Raw genomic sequence first — 13054 nt, forward strand, 5'->3', positions numbered from 1 at the left:
AATGCTCAAAGTCTCTGTCCCCACAGACAGCCACACAGGGACAAAGCCAACAGCCAAGGCCTGGGCCTTGTGGCTTCGAGCCTCATGGCTGGCTTCTTCCTGCCTCTAATTATCCTGTCCACTGGCTCACCTCACCAGCTGCCTCTCCAGCTCTCCTTTGGCCCCAATGCTGCCACCCCAGACAGCCACCCCAGATGTCGGGTCAAGTGTGTACACAGTCTCCTGGGCCTCCTCTCTCCATCTCTGGTCTCCAAGTGGTCATGGGATATCGGCCAAGTGCAGGCTGGACAGATGGAAGAGCCTGTCTGTTTCTCTCTTCTGACTTTTGTTTTTGTTTTGTTTTTCAAGACAGGGTTTCTCTGTGTAGCCATGGCTGTCCTGGAACTGACCAGCCTGGCCTCGAACTCAGAGATCCGCCTACCTCTGCCTCTTCAGTGCTGGGATTAAAGGTGTGTGCCACCACCGCCCGGCAGGGATGCTACTTTTGCAGCAGCATCAAGGACTGCAGACTTACACTTGAGAAAGCAGGACATAGACGTATAATGGGCTTTCTTTTGGGCCACCAACCAGTCCCCAAATCACGCCACAGAGACATATTATTAGTTATGAAACTAATGAGCCTTAGCTTAGGCTCATTTCTCTACTTTTTTTTTTTTTTTTCTTCTTCGAGACAGGGTTTCTCTGTGTAGCTTTGCGCCTTTCCTGGAACTCACTTGGTAGCCCAGGCTGGCCTCGAACTCACAGAGATCCGCCTGGCTCTGCCTCCCGAGTGCTGGGATTAAAGGCGTGCGCCGCCACCACCTAGCAAGGCTCATTTCTTGCTAGTTCTTATACCTTAATTTAACCTGTTTCTCTTCATCTATGTTTTATCTCTGGGCTTTTTACCTTTCTTTCATTCTGTATGTCTTACTTTTCCAGCTTTTTTTGTGTCTGTCTGTCTGTCTGGACCCAGGCATCTCCCTCTCTTTCTCCCTCATTCTCTTCTTCTCCTTCCCCTGAGCCTAGATTCCTCCTCCTACTTATTCTCTCTGCCTTCCAGCCCCGCCTATCCCTCTCCTGACTAGCTATTGGCTGTCCAGCTTTTTATTAGACCAATCAGGTGCCTTAGGCAGGCAAGGTGAAACAGTAACACACCTTTACATAATTAAACAAATGCAGCATAAGCAAATGTAATACATCTTTGCCTAGTTAAGTAACATTCCATAACATAGAAGGCTTCTATTACAACCCCCACTCCACCCTGCCCCACCCCCAAAAGGTAACAGGGTAACCATTGTTACCTAAAAGTAACATGAAACCATTGAAGAGAACTCTTAAAAATTGTGATAAGGATACTAAAGTGTAGCTCTACACACTGAAGGCTTCCGGGCAGGGTGAGGGGGGGGTGGGAGTGGGGGTGCTAGTGGGGAAGGACTCGGTTTTCTTTTTTCTTTTTTTTTAAGATTTATTTATTTATTATGTATACAGCATGTATGCCTGCAGGTCAGAAGAGGGCACCAGATCTCATTACAGATGGTTGTGAGCCACCATGTGGTTGCTGGGAATTGAACTCAGAACCTCTGGAAGGACAGTCAGTGCTCTTAACCTCTGAGCCATCTCTCCAGCCCCCATGACTCAGTTTTCTTTAAGGAGCTGGCTACTGGGGTTTGACCATGCTCCAGTGAATTTATGAGCAACGCAAATCAGACTTGTGGATTTTTTGTTTTCCTTCTTCTTCATCTCCTCCTCCTTCTTTTTCTTTTTTCTTTCTTTTTTTTTTTTTTTTGGTGGGGGGTTGAGGTCACAAGAGTAAAGGGAGGACCTGAGAGGACTGGGAAGTAGGTGTAATTGGGGTGTATTATATGAAATTCCCAAGTATTCAATAAAAATATTATGTTTTAAAAAATGTAGTTAGAGCTGGGCAGTGGTGGCGACACACACCTTTAATCCGAGCACTTGAGAGGCAGAGGCAGGCAGATCTCTGAGTTTGAGGCCAGTCTGGTCTACAGAGCAAGTTCCAGGACAGTCAGGGCTACACAGAGAAATCTTGTCTCAACACTCCCCACCTCCACCCCCAAATGTAGTTAGAGTCTAAGAGTTATAACCAATTTTAGATATCAGATATAGAAGTAAGTAAAGGAGGGCTGGAGAGATGCCTCGGCTGTTAAAGGCTAGGCTCGCAACCAAAAATATAAAAAGTAAGTTGCCAGGCAGCGGTGGCGCACGCCTTTAGTCCCAGCAGTCAGGAGGCAGAGGCAGGCGGATCTCTGTGAGTTCGAGGCCAGCCTGGTCTACAGAATGAGTTCCAGGATAGGCTCCAAAGCCACACAAAGAAAATCTGTCTCAAAAAAACAAAACAAAACAGGAAAAAAAAAAAGAAGTATGATCAAGAAAATAATAATCCTTGGGAATAGAGAGAAGGCTCAGTGGCTAAGAGCACTTGTTGCTCTTACAGAAGACCTGGGTTCAATTCTCAGCACATACTTTGTGGCTCACAACCATCCATAACTCCATGTATTGAGCAAAACACTCATATACGTAAAGTAAAAATAATTTTTTAAATTTAAAGATTAATAGAATAATCCAGATGGGTGTAGCAGCTCACACTTGTAATCCTCACACTTGGGAGGCAAAGGCAAGATTTCCTCAAACTATAAGCCAGCCTGAACTACTTAAGAGACTCTGCTTCCCACACCCCCAGCACAAAAAATCCAGTCCGGGGGCACAGTACAATGATAGAGCACTTGTCTAGTAGATGTGGGGTCTGGGTTTGATCCCCTCCCTAGCACCAAAAAAAAAAAAAAAAAAAAAAAAAAAAAAAATTCCCACCCTCCCTCCCTTATCCACAGCTTTACTTCTGTGGCTTGAAGTCAGCCTTGGCTCAAAAATACTAAATAGGAAATTCTAGTAATAAATAATTCTTTTTGTTTGTTTTTGAGACAAGCTTTCTCTGTGTAGCCCTGGCTGTTCTGGAATTCACTCTGTAGACCAGGCTGGCCTTGAACTCTAAGATCCTGCCTCTGCCTCCTGATTGCCAGGATTAAAGGCGTGCGCCACCACCAGCACCCAGCAATAATTCTTCAGTTTTAAATAATATGAATGTCTCCATCCCTTGCCATCCATCCTGAACAATGTCATCCTTGTGTCTAGTGGCTCCAGGCTGCGTACTATGCAACGGTACTCACATCCGAAGAGCCCAGTGCTCAAACCTTAGGCTGCATCCTTGGGGCTCTGTCACATCCGACACTTTGTCTCCTCAGGTGGGATGGAGTCACAAGAAGATGAGTAAGTACAGTGCCATGAGACCATTTTAAAAGGAGAGGCCATGTTGGGCCTTGAGATGACTCAGCTAAGTCTCATGACCTGAGCTATCACTGGATCCCACTAGGTAGAATGCATAAACAAACAAACAAACAAGTAAATAGGCTTTTTAAAAGATTTTATTTATTTATTTATTTTTGGTTTTTTGAGACAGGGTTTCTCTGTGTAGCTTTGCACCTTTCCTGGAACTCACTTGGTAGCCCAAGCTGGCCTCGAACTCACAGAGATCCGCCTGGCTCTGCCTCCGAGTGCTGGGATTAAAGGCGTGCGCCACCACCGCCCGGCCTTTATTTATTTATTATGTATACAGTATTCTGTCTGCATGTATGCCTGCAGGCAGAAAAGGCACAGATCTCATTATAGGTGGTTGTGAGCCACCATGTGGGTGCTGGGAATTGAACTCAGGATCTCTGGAGGACCAGTCAGTGCTCTTAACCTCTGAGCCATCTCTCTAGCCCCACAAGCAAATAGTTTAAAAATGAGAAACCACTTTCATTTCTTCTTCTTTTTTTTTTTTTTTTTTTTTTTTTTTTTTCCTGAGACAGAGTTTCTTTGCATTTTTTCCAGAACTCACTCTGTAGCCCAGGCTGGCCTCGAACTCACAGAGATCGCCTGGCTCTGCCTCGCAAGTGCTGGGATTAAAGGCGTGCGCCACCCCCGCCCGGCTACTTTCATTTCTTCTACTGCACTCTGCTGTTAAAACAGTTTTGTTGTCATCGCTGTTGATGTCTTACCCTTTGTATGGATTAGGGCTGTATGTATGTTTGTTTGTTTGTCAACTTGATACAAACTAGAATTACTTAAGAAGAGGGACCCTGATGGGCGGTGGTGGCGCAGCCTTTAACCCCAGCACTTGGGAGGCAGAGCCAGGAGGATCTCTGAGTTCGAGGCCAGCTTGGTCTATAGAGCAAGATCTAGGACAGGCACCAAAACTACACAGAGAAACCCTGTCTCAAAAAAACGAAGAAGAAGAAGAGGAGGAGGGGGAGGAGGAGGAGGAGAAGAGGAGGAGTGACCCTTAATTGAGAAATTGCCTCTGTCAAACTGGCCTGTAGGCATGTCTGTGGGGGAATTTTCTTAATTTATCATTGATGTGGCTTGGGCCCCACTACCGACGGCGGCGCTATCCCTAGGCAGGCAGAGAGGTGGCAGAGGAAGCCGCAGAGACAAGGCAGTAAGAGCACTCTCTCTGCTTCAGTTCCTGCCCCCCGGTTCCTGCCTCGGGCTCCTGTCCTGGTTTCCCTCGATGGGTTATAACCTGCAAGCCTTCCTCCCCGAGTTATTCGGTTGTGCTACTTGTGGCGGCAACTGTTCCTGGTTTATAAGTTGAACTGTAACCTAAGTATCCGTGCAGAGTGAACCGCATACATACCGGGTTCAGAATTGGCCTTTGAGCGCCTACAGGAGGTCACAGTAGCTATTCCCCATCCTTAGAGAGGCAGATGCAATGAAACCCCACGGGTACCACTGCAAGACTGTGAGGATGCAGAGGAAAGGGTGTTAGCGCAGCCAACCAGGCTTGTTCCACCAAAGCTGCGAGGGCTCCACTGCTGTCAGTTCTGATGAAGTCATGTGCCGTCGTCACCTTGCAGGGCATCAGGACTCTGCCGTCCTGCTCTTGTTGCGGGAACACAGGGCCCCAAACACCGGTCACTGTCCAATTCCTTCCGGCCTGGACCCCACACCGCCGCTGTGATGCTGGACCGCCATTGTCATTGATGGACCTGTGCTGAGGTCACGCTTGCCTGCCATGTCTTCTTCCTCACACAGGCCCCCAATTCCTGCTGTGCGGCACAGCGGATGTGATGCTTTGATCCCCATGTCTACCCCAGTGAGCCCCGAGGTGCCCGGAGCACAGGTTTGCATTATTCTGAGTGCTTCCGTGGCCTGTGTGGGATGTGTGTGTGTGAGTGAATAGACTGAGTGGAGCAGGTTTTCCCTGCTGTGGAGCTGTCTCCGTCAACCCATGGAAGGTCTCAGCAGGGCAGGGAGCTGGACCTCTCCCAAGGGAAAAGGGGTTGCTCCTGCCTACTCACCTCAGATCTGAGACAAAGACTTCTCCCACCCACGGCTGTCTTGAAATGACCCATGAGCACTTTCAGGGTATCAAGTCTGCCGGTCCTCAGACTGAAGTGGGACTTTCTGTTCTCATGGCTCAGGCTTCTGGACCTGACAGAAATGACACCTCCTGTGACATGTGCTGTGCACGCCGACGCTCCCTAGAGATAGCTGGGCTTAGCCTCCAAAATAGGAGAAGCCAACATAGTGTACACTTGAGTGAATAAGTGTGTGTGTGTGTGTGTGTGTGTGTGTGTGTGTGTGTGATGTGTAGTGTGTGTGTGTGTGTGTGTGATGTGAGAGAGAGAGAGAGAGAGAGAGAGAGAGAGAGAGAGAGAGAGAGAGAGAGAGAGAGAGATGCTTCTCTGCAGAACCTTGACCAAGGCAGGAATGGAAGTGTGAACAAAAGGCCATTGCAAAAGTTTCAGATTTTGGAAAGTCCTATTCAGCTTGAGATGGCAGGTTCTGAAGGCAGGCATCCCTTCCCACTCTGGGGAATTTTTATGTGGCCACACTCTAACCCCATGGCTCATTCCCAGCCTTTTCTCTCTAGTCCACTTTTGCTTACTTTATTTCTTTATTTACTTACTTATTTATTGAGACAGAATTCCCTAGATAAACCAGTCTATACTCACAGAGATCCACCTGTCTCTACCCCCTAGGTTCTGAAATTAAGGTTTGTGCCATTGTGCCCTGTTGTGGAATATTCCTTTACACTGTGTGAAGATTTGTCACTGTGATTGGTTTAATAAAGAGCTGAACAGCCAGTAGCTAGGCAGGATTTGGGGGCAGAGAGGATGCTGGGAAAAAGAAGCAGAGTCACCAGCCAGATGCAGAGGAAGCAGGATGGGTAATATAGAGACGAGACAATAAAGCCACGAGGCAGAAAGTAAATTAATAGAAATGGATTAATTTAAGTTATAAGAACTAGTTAGGAACAAGCCTAAGCTATCAACTGAGCTCTTTCATAATGAATAAGAAGTCTCCATGTGGTTATTTGGGAGCTGGCAGGCAGGACAGAAAAGTCTGACTATAGGGCCCTGCTCCATTTTTATTTTTATTTTTGGAGTTAGTGCCTTTTTGAGACAGGGTCTCCCTATGTAGCTCTGTCTAGCCTAGAACTATCTATGTAGACCAGGCTGGCCTTGAACTCACAGAGATCTGTCTGTCTCTGCCTCTCAAGTGGTAGGATTAAAGGTCTGTGTGTGGTGTTTACCCACCAACCCCACAGCTCCCCAGAGTTTTCTTGAGTGCAAGCAGCAGGAAATATTAGATAGAAGGATTTAGATTGTGGAGATAATCAGATAGAAAATAAAGGATAGCCTCGAGAGGGCCTGGAACCTATTCCAACGGGCCCTGACTGTCTCTGGCCCAGGGTTTTTATAGAGATGCCAAGGGGTGGAGCAAAAGACCTCCTCCCCCAGCACAGCCAAGTGCAGACCATCTCAGACACCTGCACTCAGGCCTGTGGTCCTGATCATCCTTTCTATGAGGACCTGCTGGGTAAAGCCATGAGGAACCTGAAAATGGGCTCCCACAGGTCTGCACTATCATGTCCTGCTTTAAATTAAAAAAGATATATATATTTCATGCATATGGGTATTTTGCCTGCATGTCCATCTGTGTGCATCTGTGTGCCTTTCCCCCATGCAGTCCAGCAAAGGGCACTGGGTCCCCTGGAACTGGAGTCACAGATGATTGTGAGCTGCCATGTGGGTACTGGGAATCGAACCCAAATCGTCTTCACAAATCCTCCTGGAGGTCAACACTGTCCTATATCTCCAAACAAGCAACTCTCTTAACCTCTGGTGAGCATGGCTGCTACTCTGGCCTGGTCTACAGCTTTACCTCACTGCCACCACCATGGCTCTTTCTCTGGCCTGTGAAAGTCACAAAACTTCCTTCTACCCCACTAGAGCTGCTTATGGTGTGGGCCTTGAGCTTGGAACATGGCGCCCACCACCGAAGGAAGAGCTCTTTGTGCAGCAGCAGCAGCAGCTTGGCAGGGAAAGCACAAGCTTTAAAACTTGCACCAACATTTGATGTTAGGGCCACTCAGGGAGACCATTCTAAAAAAAAAAAAAGTCAACATTCAAAATGCCAATGTTACTTGTTTTGTTGCTTTAGAAGTGAAACATCTAAGCCCAGGCCTACTGAGTACAGTACTACAGATGTGGATCTTGGCATCTGGCAAGGTGAGCTTTAAAAAACAAAATTGAGTGGGAAGGGGAACAGGAGGAGAAGAGGGAGGAGCAACTGTGGTTGGTCTGTGAAATAAATTTTAAAAAGTTAATAATGCGGCAGTGGCGCAGCCTTTAATCCCAGCACTCGGGAGGCAGAGCCAGACCGATCTCTGTGAGTTCGAGGCCAGCCTGGGCTACAGAGCGAGATTCAGGACAGACAACAAAACTACACAGAGAAACCCTATCTGGGGGGGGGGAGTTAATAATAATAATAACTGAGCCAGGCAGTGGTGGTGCACACCTTTAATCCCAGCACTCAAGATGAACTCTGTGAGTTCAAGGCCAGCCTGTTGTACAAAGAGTATTCTCCTTCAGCCAGGGCTGAAGAAAGAGAAACCTGTCTCAAATAAACAAACAGGCTGGGCATAATAGCACACGCCTTTAATGCCAGCTCTTTGAAGGCAGAGACAGGTGGGTCTCTGATTTTCAGGCCAGCCTGGTCTACATGGTGAGTTTCAGAACAGCCAGGGTTAATAGTGAGACCCTTTCTCAAAGGAAAACAAAACAAAAAACAAACAAAAAACCCTGACAACTATGGGTGCTGGAGGAATTGCTCAACAGTTAACAGAACTGGCTGCCCTTCCTGAGGACCCAGGTTCGATTCCCAGCACCCACATGGAAGCTCACAATTGCCTGTGACTCCAATTTTCAAGGATCTATTGCCCTCCTGTGGCATCCTTGGGAACCAGGTGTGTAAGTGGTGCCAAGACATGCATGTAGGTGAAACACCCATATGCATGAAATTATTATTTTTTAAATGTTAGCATTTAATTAACCCTCCTGAGTGGCTTCAAACCCAGGACACAGGCACCTCCAACACCCTTTATCTTCTCTTCAGCTCTTCTGCTGAAGCATTTGGCTTTCACAATGCTTAGGGATCTTCCCCTTCCCCAGGACTCTGGAGTAGCCCGATCACACATCAATGGTGGGGGCATCTCCAGTCTTGTTCTCGCAGCATTGACCATGTCTGCTCACAGACCAGTGTCCACAACGTATCCAGGCTGGCAGTCGGGTAGAAACTCTGGTTCCTCTTTAAGTGGGTCGCCTCATCCAGTCTTGATGTTACGGTATGTGCCCAGCCTTATGGCAGCATGTTATGCCCTGTTTGGTTGGTGTCCCTGGAGACCTGCTCTTTTCTGAGGGGGAATGGAAGGGGCGTGTAGATCTGGGGGAGAGGGGAGGTGTGGGGGGAGAACTGGCGGGAGGGGAAGGAGGGGAAACTGCAGTCCGTGGGGATGTAATGTATGAGAGAAGGGGAATAAAGAAGAAAAGAAAGAAAAGCACTCTACCGTGGAGCTGTGGCACACCCTCTCTGCCCACACCTCAGCCAGCATTCACCCAAGCTGTTCTATACTCTGAGATTTTGTGCCCAAACAGCCTGTGCCCACTCTCAGCCTCTGTGGGTGGTACACCTGGCCAAGACAGGAGTCAGGCACAGCTGTTTGGAGGGCCGCGGGAACCTGACCGTCTGAACTGGGCTGCGGCTGCGCAGAGGCCCATGCAGGGCAGGATGGAAAGAGATCCCGAATCAAACTAGAGATGTTATCTCCTCCTCTGCCCTGGGGAAGCCAGGACCAGCAGCCTCCTGCCCGCTGCAGGTGGACAACCAGCCACCTGCCTCTTCCCGTGCCACTGTGGATGCCAGGCTAGCCCTCGTGGAGGGTGAGAGAAGTCCCTTCCTTCCACCAGCTGCCATATCCTCACCTCCTGCTCTTAACTTCACCTCCTGCAGAACATTGAGTAAACCTAGCGTGTCCACCCCCTTATCTCTGCCCTGTTGAGGCCTGGGAGACGAAAGAGAGGTCTCTGCCAAGATGGCTGAAGCCTCCCAGGCCTGCCCCAGTGGGAGACTGAAAGACTACAGCATATCCAGCCTGCAAACTTAAGGATCTCCTAGTCCACGGGAAACTCGTGTTCTCCACCCACAAACACATTTTTGCTGGCATTTGTGGTGTTGGGGATGGAACCTAGGACCCAGCTCAAACTAGGTCTACTTCTGAGCTACACTGGGAATGCACACCCCTCCCCTAAACCCAGCTCTCAGCTCTTTCTTACACACACACACACACACACACACACACACACACACACACACACACTTTTGTTTAGTTTGTAGGTTTGTTTTTTCATTGTTTTGAGACAGATCCTCATGCAAGCTATGCTGACTAAACTCTATACTCACTATGTAGTGGAGGCTAGCCCTGAACTTCTGATCCTCCTCCCTCAAGCCCCCAACTCTTGGACTTAGAAACTGACCATGCTGCCCCCCAACACCCTCCTTGCAGAAGAAACACCCGCTACATTTTTTTTTTTTTTTCTGTTATTTCATGGTCCAAGGATCAAACCCGGGGCCTGACGCGACCAGGCCCAGTGCCCTGCACCCAGCAGGCTCCCTCAGCCAGGGAGAACAGGGCTGCCCCTCCCCGGCTGCAGGGCAGGGCAGCTCCTGGCTACTCTGTGAACTGGAAGATTTCAGGAAGTTTGGGAGGGAGGGAGGGTCAGACACGTCCATGTCCTCACTTAGCGCGCAGTCTCACAGAGGTAGTCAGAGGAGGGTCTACTGAGGGCACTGGACACCTCATTGCTGGGCAGAGCTAGTCTTCCTCACCTCAACCTCGTGGTGCAAATCTGAAAACTCAGACTCGGCCACTGAGCAGCACAAGTGCAGATAGTTTCCAGAACAGAAGTAGCGAGGGAGAATTCTGCATCTCCCTTCCCCTAGCTCCCTCTAGGCTGGAGAGCGAAGTCTATAGTCTTGATTCTTCCCCTGGGACTCCCTCCTGTGTGCCCTACTTGGTGGCAACAGTGATGCCTGCCTGGCTAGCCTGGATGCTCTAGTCTGTTCTCTTGCAAAAGGTGGTGTGGCAAGTCCTTCCAACTGGTTAGTAATGTTTCTTTAAGACAGTCTCGTTATAATATATATAGCCCAGGCTGGCCTTGAAGTCTTTCTACAGCCCAGGCTGGTCCCACTCACAGTGGGAGAGCTGGTTCGAGCCACCCCGCCTGGCTTTGAGAATTTCATTTGCATCTCAACTGTCCTCGTTATCTATCTTTCTGTCACTGTGATAAACACCAGGACCAAAAGCACCTTGGGGAGGAGAGGGTTTATTTGGCTTACACTTCCTTATCACAGTTCATCCTTGGGGGAAGTCAGAACAGGAACTCAAGGTGGGGCTAAAGCAGAGACAAGGGAGGACCCTACTGACTGGCTTGCTCCCCACGGTGTGCTCAGTGGTCTGCTTTTTTCATACAGCCCAAGACCGCGGCCCACTGTGGTATAGACCCTCCCACATGAACCATTAATCAAGAAAAAGCCCATTGGCCTGCCCACAGGCCAGTCTGATAGAGGCATTTTCTCAGTTCAGGTTCCCTCTTTCCAAATTTCCCAAGCTTCTATCAAGCCGACAAAAAACTTAAGCCACACACATTGAATGAATGGCCCCATCTTTCGGGCGGAAATGTGTTAGTGGGTCCGTATCACTGAGATAGTGGTGTAGGAATTGTAACAACGTCTGAGACAGGACAGACCAAGTGCTGAGGGGGATGGGAAGCATGGCGGGGAGGAGGAGCGATGGGAGAGGAAGGAGACCGAATCTCACGGTGCTGAAGGCCTGATGAACGGGAAGCCCACCCCAGGAGCACGGGCTCTGGGCTCCTCTCCCCGCGTGATGTGTGGCTCTCCTTTCACGTGGCTCAGCCACCGCTTGGAAGCTGGACTGGAAAGCGAGGAGGGGCTCGGAGAAAAGCAAGAGTGTGGAGGTACACAAATAACTGAAGGAGGAGGAACTCTAGAGCCCTTGAGGCAACACAGCCAAGATAAAGGAGACCTGGGGAGGTGGCTGGTTGGGGAGGAGCTTTTCCGCCAGCACAAGGACGTGAGTTTATATCCCCGGCAACCACAGAAGAAGCTGCAGCCTGTAAGCGTCTGCAGACTCAGCGCAGGCGAGGGAAGAGAGAGACAGATCCTGAGAGCTCCCTGCCCAGCAGCCCAGCTGAAACGGCAAGTTTCTGGGTTGGGTCGGTGAGAGACCCGGTCTCGAGACAGTAGAGAGCAATAGAGGAAGACACCCGAAGTCTTGCTCTGACTTTATGCATAAGTACTAATGTTCACCATATGGTGCATGTATGTGTATACATTATATATATATATATATATATATATGATATAAGGATACAATAGGATGAAAGGAAGTACTTGGAGAAAGGGGCTGTCGTAGTATATGCTAGGAACAGCAGTGAAAGGTGAAACAAGCCAAAGGATCCAGATACTCACATTCGAGACTGAAGTTTCTGAGATAGAACCATCCTAGAACACAGTAGGGTGCCTAGGGGTGAGCATTTGATCATTTACTTGAGATGAATGTTCTCAGTATCAAAGAGGCCAGCCTGGGCTACGGAGTAAGACCCTATCTCAAAAACATATACACATAAGATAATAAAAATAGCAATAATACAGCTGTCACCGAAGAACAGTGTGGACATCAAAGGTGGCGTCCACAGTCACTGTGGGCTCTGGGACCATGGCAGGTCAGAGGGCAATTAAGGCCCCAGTGCTATCAACTTCCACAAGGGGCCTGGAGACCAAGGTGTGGTTAAGGCAAGGAGAGAAAGCAGCATTGGCATGGAGGCCAACTCACAGGGTGCATGCTCATACAGAAGAGGGAAAACATCTGGACCAGGTGTGGAGGTACACACCTGTACCAGCTGGAGCCAGGACTCCTACAAGTTCAAGGTCACTCTGGTCTGTTCAGGGAGTTCCAGGGCAGCCTAGGTTACACTGTAAGAATCCGTCTCAGTAAACAAAAGGTTTGGTGGCTCGTGCCTGTAACCCCAGCATTTGGGAAGCTGGGATGGAAGGGTCACCAGGAGTTTAAGACCAGCCTGGGCTACACAACAAGAAACACTCTCACCAAAAGGAAAACAAAGGGAGCGGGACTCTCTGTGGCTGACTAACCCTCCTCTGTCCTGGAAAACCTCACCAGGGGCCTGGGAAGAGAACTCAAGAGACAGGAAGAACAGGTGGAGCTGAGGGCCCATTGGCCGTGGAAAGAGTATTAGCCTTTGGGTGAGGTAAAACTCCACAGAGGTCAGATGCCCTGTGCTGCCTAAAGCTCTGGGGCTACTGCAGGCTAGGTAGGCTCTTCCCATTGGAGGAGGCAGGCACTGAGGGGGCAGAGGCAGGTAGATATCCGAGAGTTCTAGGACAGCCTGGTCTTCATGAGAGGCGTCTAAAGACAAACCACCCAGGCTGTCCCCACGTTCATGATCCTCTTCTTGCCCTGGACTATTGCTGTGTAACAGAGTCTTGCTATATTGCCAAGACTGGTCTCTAACTCAAGGCAATCCTCCTGCCTAAGCCACCTTTCTTTCTTTCCCCTCTTGAAGGACACTGCTCTTCATGTCTTCCCTCTGAGCTTAACGTCTGCTTGGAATTCCTGAGGGGGAGGAAGCCC

The sequence above is a fragment of the Peromyscus leucopus genome, chromosome 6 (genome assembly GCF_004664715.2).
Source record: "Peromyscus leucopus breed LL Stock chromosome 6, UCI_PerLeu_2.1, whole genome shotgun sequence".
Taxonomy (NCBI): domain Eukaryota; kingdom Metazoa; phylum Chordata; class Mammalia; order Rodentia; family Cricetidae; genus Peromyscus; species Peromyscus leucopus.